This window comes from Pygoscelis adeliae, unplaced genomic scaffold (assembly GCF_000699105.1).
Source record: "Pygoscelis adeliae isolate BGI_AS28 unplaced genomic scaffold, ASM69910v1 Scaffold706, whole genome shotgun sequence".
Taxonomy (NCBI): Eukaryota; Metazoa; Chordata; class Aves; order Sphenisciformes; family Spheniscidae; genus Pygoscelis; species Pygoscelis adeliae.
Window position 1 is genome coordinate 31,079 of NW_008824953.1, and position 7,439 is coordinate 38,517.

The following is a 7,439-nucleotide window of genomic DNA, read 5'->3' on the forward strand; positions in this document are numbered from 1 at the left end:
CTTTTGGAATGCTTTGTTTTCAAAATAAAACATGCAAAGGATTATTGGTCATGTTATGTGAACTTCTAAGCAGGATGGGAATTATTTTCATCTTGTATTCTTTTAATTTACGCTATAAGAATACAAGGATTTTTTTAAGACATCCTTTTCTGTCTTAGTAATAACACATCATTATCAGGAGGTGTTCCCAGGACACACCTAGGATAAAAACTAATGTAATTGAGGTTTGAATCAAGACTATAATTTTCTTCTAATTTTATTCTGCTCAGCTTACTTAAATTTTTTTTTGCGGGCTTCTCAGCTTGACCAATGAAGTTTGCTTGGCCCATTTGACTTTTTGACAGTAGTCGGGTTTAGTGTTTTGATCTCTGCACTAGCACCACAGTATTTCAAAAATGTAGATCACTTTAAAGGTCATTATCTGAGACCTCAGGGTAGCACCTCCACGTTTAGGCTTCCTTTGCTATTGTACATTAAAAGTATGAACAAATCGGCAGGATGCAGTAACTGAAAGATGATGAACTGTAGGAAAAGGCCCACCTTGCAATTAACTATGGATATCAAGAGATTAATTCCCGTGGGAGCTTTGATAGCACTGCTTCCATGTGTGTTACACCTTGAGTACCTGGTAAGGGCATAGCCAGAACAAGGACTTACCCGTAACCCTTTCCACGCACTTACCTTGCAAACTGCTGTGCCACATAGAAATAGCCAAGCCAGCACAGAAATTGGAGCAATTCAGTCCCGCTTCACATCGCCTACGAGAGGTAAGCATGAGCCTCATTAGAGACATACCGAGGTAGAAGGGCGTTTGCAGAGGCCGGACGGAGCTGTAGTTAAGGCACTGGGTTGTGGTTCAGGAGATGCAAGTCTACGACAGTAAAAGCAGCTCCTGGTATCTCAGCCGCTCGTCTGCAATATGTGAACAATAACACCATGTTTTGCCTGTGGCTATTTAAATTGTAAACTCCCCAGCCTGGGGCCGTTTCATAGCATGTGTGTGTGCTGTTCTTGGCCTCGATTCTGCTCGAGGAGCTAAATGTGTAATTTCCTAAGCGTAACTTTGTCCCTGCTGCCCTTCTGAAGTGAATGTCACCATTTTTTGTACCTCCTTTCAGTGGCTCTGACCATGTTGCAATATTGGAAAAAGAAGTAATGTATCAGCTTCTTCTCATTTTCCCTTTCACCTTCTCAAGCCCCTCACACCCTGCTCATCCCCGTCTTCCCCAGGAGTCTCTTCCAGGTTGGGAGAAACTGTACTAACACAATACAAGCAGCTATAAATTAATTTAGACGTGATAAAAGAATTCTACTCTCCCAATGCCTTGTTCTATTTTTCTGAGCAGAGATGTAGCAGATATATAATTAGAATATACATATATTCTATTTTTATATACACACACACAAAAGCAAATACCTTATAATGTGCAAATATGCAAAATGTCAGCTCTCCTGAACAAATAGTTTTCATATTAAACAACATCCCAGAAACAGGGGGAAAAAATACTTTAGCCATTGTGCAAATAAACAAGGGTTTATACCCTGGAAATGCAACTGCAACCTCAGGTACAACAGCATGCTGAACCATAATTAATAGCACTGAAAGCAAGCAGGGAGCAGATTGCTACAAAAGGGCCTGTGGGCGGTGGAATAAAATCTCAAATAGATGCACAGCTCTGAACCCGCATTTTACAAGTGCTGTGGAATTAAGCTTTGGTTACGACTGGGAGCAGGGAATTAGGGCTCCTCAGGTCCTCGCCTGGATGTATATTAAATGTCTTTATGCCTTGGGTTGCCTCACCTAGAAAGGAAGGATGGGAATAATTTCCTTTCTCACAAACAAATTGTAAATTTGCTAACATTTGTAAGATACTTACAGATGCTCAGGGGAAAGGTGTTTTCAAGGCAGGGTGGAATTACTCGCTAAGGTGACTGCAAGCGTCATACACATGCCCATCTCAGAAGCTGTTTTTTTCATCTCTTAGGCTCACTAAAAGAATTTAGAAATCTTCTTGAGTCAGCTTTAGAGATGAGGAACGGGTGCTGCTGTAGTCAACCTGTCTGACTAGAATACGTAAAGCTCACGCTCGCCACGGCTGGGGAGTGGGGCAGCAGCGCTCGCCCAAAGTGGGGCTCATAGAAATGCTGGAACAGGTTTGGGGGAAGCCATGAAGCTGATAAAAACCCCAGCGTGTTAATTATCTTCGTGAGAAAATTTTATTAGTTTGCATAAAATACATTTCTGGCCCATGGATGTGAAAAACAGATTTTTTTGTTGTTGCATTCAGCAAAGGGAAATGTATCTTCACACACACAAACACACCGTTCCCTAGCTGTGACAGACCAGCTATTTGCCTTAGCGGCTGCTCATCCACCTCTCCTGGGAGGCTGCATCTGCCTCCCTGTCACCAGGGCTCCACGAAGAGCTAACCGCTGCCTTAAACATCTGCACAATCTGCGGACGAACCTGCTGGGTGCTTGCCAGGACGAAATTCAGCTGGCGCCTGCAGCAAGGGCTATTGGTATTTCAGGCAGGTAGTTCCACAAAGAACTTACAGCGCAACTCTTTTCTCTTCATCCCTCAATCAGACCGAACTAGAAAATCGCTAATCCAAAGGCTGTGCTAAAGTTGCAGCGACGATGCCGCCGCCGCCACCCCCCCGTAGGCAGCTGCCTGCCTCCCCAACCCCTGCAGAGGTGCTTTCCACCCCGCAGGCTGGCACGCTTCTGCCAGCCGGGTCTCAGACGGCTCGAGCGGTGTTTCTGCCACCACAAATTGCTATCTTAAGCTCCGCGCTACTCTCCCAAATGGCAGATAGGGGAAGATTAGAGGGTGGCATCCCGTAGCGTGATAATTATCAGCACAGCTCCCAAAAAGGCTCAACTAACAGGCTGGAAGCAGAAAACACCTGCACATTTCCATTCAGCTACCACGAGAGGATCTCTGCAATAACCTTCATCTCCTCCCACAATTTTCTCATTACAAAAGGATGAGGAAGAAACCTGTGAGCCCAAATCACATATTGAAAATTTTCCTTAGGCTGTTTATTTTTCTTTTCCTTTTTACACAACAAATCCTGATTGTTTAGCAAGTAGGTCAGAGCAGGCAGCAGTTTTCCTTTTTCGCAGGAAAACTGAGCTAAATTTTGTTGGTCCCCTCCGCAATTTGAACTAAAGTTATAAAAATTGACAGGTGGTTGTGTTACTTTTTTTAAAACCTGACAAAATCTTCAGCATGTGCTGGCAGAATGCATGTAAAGCCCTTTTCCTCTGCACAAAATACATAACTAATAAAATTTCAGGACTGCTATGATAAAGAAAAAAGAAAGGCCCTTTATATTTGGTTTGGTTTTTTTTTTAAGTACTGAAAAGAGCGGGTTTGCTATTCTTTTAAGAATAATAGTGGGCTTCATGCTCTGTGACAAGCCGCGTGCAAGTACCTACTGTCTTCCTGGTGCCTGCTCTTGCGGGTTATTTCAATGAGTCCGCTTTGCTGCAGAAGGATTTTTAACTCTGCCAGCCTACAGACCTACAGAATAGCAAGAAAACCCCCGGCGAGACTCTCCTAACTCCTTCACCCCTTCCCCCATCGCTAGCTGACGGAGGTGGGGATAACTCAATGCACCCGACTGTCCACAAAGAAATGAAGATCTATGATAGCTCCTGCTGTTGGCAAAGCAAGTAAGCGATGCCTGGAGGTGTCCGACAGCAAGAGAGATGCGCGAGTTTGTACGTGAATCTCCAAGAAACAGCCTGTGCCATGAGCTTTGGCACTGGGAACACGGGACTGCTCAACACGCAGCAGTGAAGGGTAAGACAGAAGCTTGAAGCAATCATCAGGTTAATTTCTTTAACATTTCTGCTATCCCTTCTTACTGCACTTCCTTGAGATTTCCATGCCTCTACTGCAGGCCAGATTCTTTCCCCCCCCAGACAGGACAGCCGCCTTGGCTTCTGCGGAGTTGCTCTGCAACTTTGAAGAGAATTTGCATCCCTACGGAAACAAGGTTTTTCATGGTGTTTCTTCAAAGGAATAATAGGGCCTACCAATATGCTCAGCCTGAGAAAACTGATAAGATCATAAAGCAGAGTGGTATTGGCTGCAATAACTTCCTATCTGTTATGAAGCTTCCCATGGCTCAAACGGGTAATTATCTCCATGTTGTGCTGACAGGTTCCCATCTGTTTAGGGCTGAATGTTGCATCTTAAAAAGAAGCAGAAAGGAATAGCACCAGTTACACTCTGACAGGTTCGCTCAGCTCTTCAGAAAACCAGAGGAACTTGATTTGAGATGCTAATGAATTCTTAGTAATCCACTTCTTTTTTTGTGCTGGTCTCTATTTCTCTGCAAAACTGGAAGATGGAGAAAATCTGAAGACAGGAAAAATATAAGGAACGTTTATAAGGAAGGAGCAGATTGGAAAACCTAGAGGCCAGATCCTCAGCTAGGATTTGGCAACTGCAGAGGAACGACTCTGATGCGAGGTAAACCTTTAATATCTGATGAAGGATGAACAACATACACAGGGCACAAACCTGTACCAACTTTGCATCCACCTCATCCACCCGCTTCCTTGCCTTGCCTCTTTCAGTCTTCCATTTTCTCCATCCAAACGTTTAGTACCATCACCTGAGGCAGGAAGCAAGAGCTAGGACTCCGGATTCCGCCTCCGGTATCTTCCAAACAACCTTGAAGAAGTCCCTCGGCTGCCCTTGCTTCAGCGTGTTTAGATAAGGCTTGCCCCCTCCACAGGGCACGTTACACAGCTCTGTGATTTCATGCACGCAACGCGTTTATAAATTCTTGGTTGAAAGGCACGGTAGAAGGACGGATTTGTCTCAGCCATGATCACTGTCCAAAATGAGAATGGAGGAGGCAAGGAGAAAATGGCAAATCCTGGCATTAAATCCGCTTCTGCCCCACATGCCTCAAACCAAGACGCGATCCTAAGATGAAGGAGGACATCTGGAAATTCTGTGTATTAGTGAAGATCCTGCCGGTTTTCTGCAGTCCTGAGTTCCAACAGGATGCCACTTCGGTTTGATGTCGCAGTGAGGACATGGATGATGCAGCGTCACAGAACTGCAGTGAGGATCAGAGCAGCCAGGCCACGTATTAACCTCAGTCCTTCGGTGCATGGAATGTATTAAATAATTACCTCTTAATTTTTTCCCTGTTTACCTATTTTTTGTTAAATTTTCCATTATCTTTTTCTTTTCCTTTTAGTTCCTCCAGCTGCATCTCATCCATATCGCTGCACAGTTCCACAAGCAAAGTAACAATAAAATTGGACTTTGCGTTATCAAAATTCTGATCAGCTTCTCAGCAGACCAGACCGTTTCCGAGGTCTGGGCCAGGACGTCAGATGTATACATTCCTGCCCCTTCTTCGCCCCGTGCCATTCATCAGCCCTTCCACGGACTGCCAGCAGTCCTTAAATAGAAATGCCAGCCAAGGAGGGCACAGTGATTTTATCCCGCCAATTCATTAAGAAGGATACAAAACAGTGCCTTAATTGGCTCCCTGTCCTTGCAGAAGGCATGGCGGAGCCTGTGCTGGATGAGTCAACAATCCCCCACTAATTGTATACTTTTATCATTTTGTAACAAGCCCTAAAGTGCTTTCTTCAAGTGTAAATGAAAGGCTGCATCTAAGCTCCTTAATAACGTTTCAGAGTTTCAATGAAACCTCAGGAGAGAATAAACATTTGGCAAATGAGGAAAAATTTGATGTAAACAGAGTAACTACTGAAGAAATTTTACTGCCTAAGACTGCATATGAAGCAACACAAAACTTGGAAGCGTTAACGTCTTTCTTCTGCGGTTTATTATTATCATTATTATTATTTCCATTTTGTAATGTTTATAGCGCACTGGATGATGTTCTTATTGGTGCTGGTCCTAGTGGTGCAATTTTTCCAGCATTCTCTTTTGCCTCCCACCACATTTGGTGTTTTCTTTTAACGCCCCAGCTCAATTCAAGAAACCGCAAGAGAATGCCAGCTCTCTGCCTGTTGCTCAATAGCTTTCTAGTTATTTACGTCTAGCCCTCGTGGTGGTAGGGAGTATCTGAAGACGTGAAGAATGCAGACTAAAATAAAGGTAAAAAGAACACCTTAAATAAGTAATATACAAGGCCAGTTTCCGGAGGCTGAACATACTGGCTTGGCACACACCTCCCGCCCCCGGAGTCGAAAATGCAGAAGGCTCGCTTGAGCAGGACCGAGGGGGGCGAGACACAATCCTTCCCTTGCAAAAACAGATGCAATTTGTCCAGGCGTGACGGACCGCGGAGCCCTGTCCCTGACCCTGGAATCATTTGGGCTGGAAGGGGCCTCCAGGGGCTTCTCCAGCTCCTCACCCCGATGCACAAAAGCTTCCTCACTTTTCTGTTAAGGTGTCCCTATCTAACCACTCTTATTTCCTATTTGCGCCTAGCTCTACATTAAATACAGGTGCTGCTCCTATCACAGGGCTCTCCCATGTTTTTCTTGAAAATCATGCATGTGATTAATGAAATAATGACTGAAAACTGTGCTGTTTCAATAGCACGAAAGATTTAGATCTTGCCTACACGGCTGTTGCAGAGGAATTTAACGACATGCTTAAACACGGCTTCAGCGCGCTTACGGCTACCTCCTAGCTTCCTATGGGTTTCAGATGCCGACCGTGCTTGGGCTCTTCGGAAAAATCCCGCTAGCAACTGCCTGCCGCCTAAACCCCAGATATTTGAAAAGCTGACTCCATCGCAGTCCCGCTCTTGTCATTGAAACGTTGCCACCGTTTCTGCCACCGACAGTAGCAGAGCACCAGACACACCGCTGATATTTTTACCAGTTACATGATGTTGCTCACACGTTTGGTGTAGGCAGGGCAAAGATAAATTAGGTACACAAGACAAGGCCACTCATGCATAGAATAAGCAGTTAGCACTCTAGCAGAACCATCACCATAGCTTATAAACAACTCAATTGTACTTTTTTTCTTATTAGCTTTCATCCTGTCATCTCAAAACAGTTAACAAACATTGACTAGATTACAGAGCCTCAAATGAAAAAAAAACCAAAACAGCCAACCAACAAAACCCTGTGACTCATTCAACCAATTTAAAACAAACACAGGATAATACTTTTACCCCCCAATGCAATTAAATTGCAGAACTCTGTGTCGCTGTCGCTATCGTTAATTATGCCAATCACTATGTAGTTAGACGTATATGTAGGTCCACCACTGCATATTAAACACGGGAGCCTGGATGTAGCTTCAGACTCGGGAAACCCTTAAACCACTGTCAGGCTCCAGAAAGCTGTACCAGAAGAAGGATACTCCATACACACCCCATTTTATTACATTCTTCCCCCAAGCAATGGTAACTACCAGAAACACTGATATTAGCGTAAATGAACAAGTACCGCAGTCTGAAATCCTTTATTCTGGC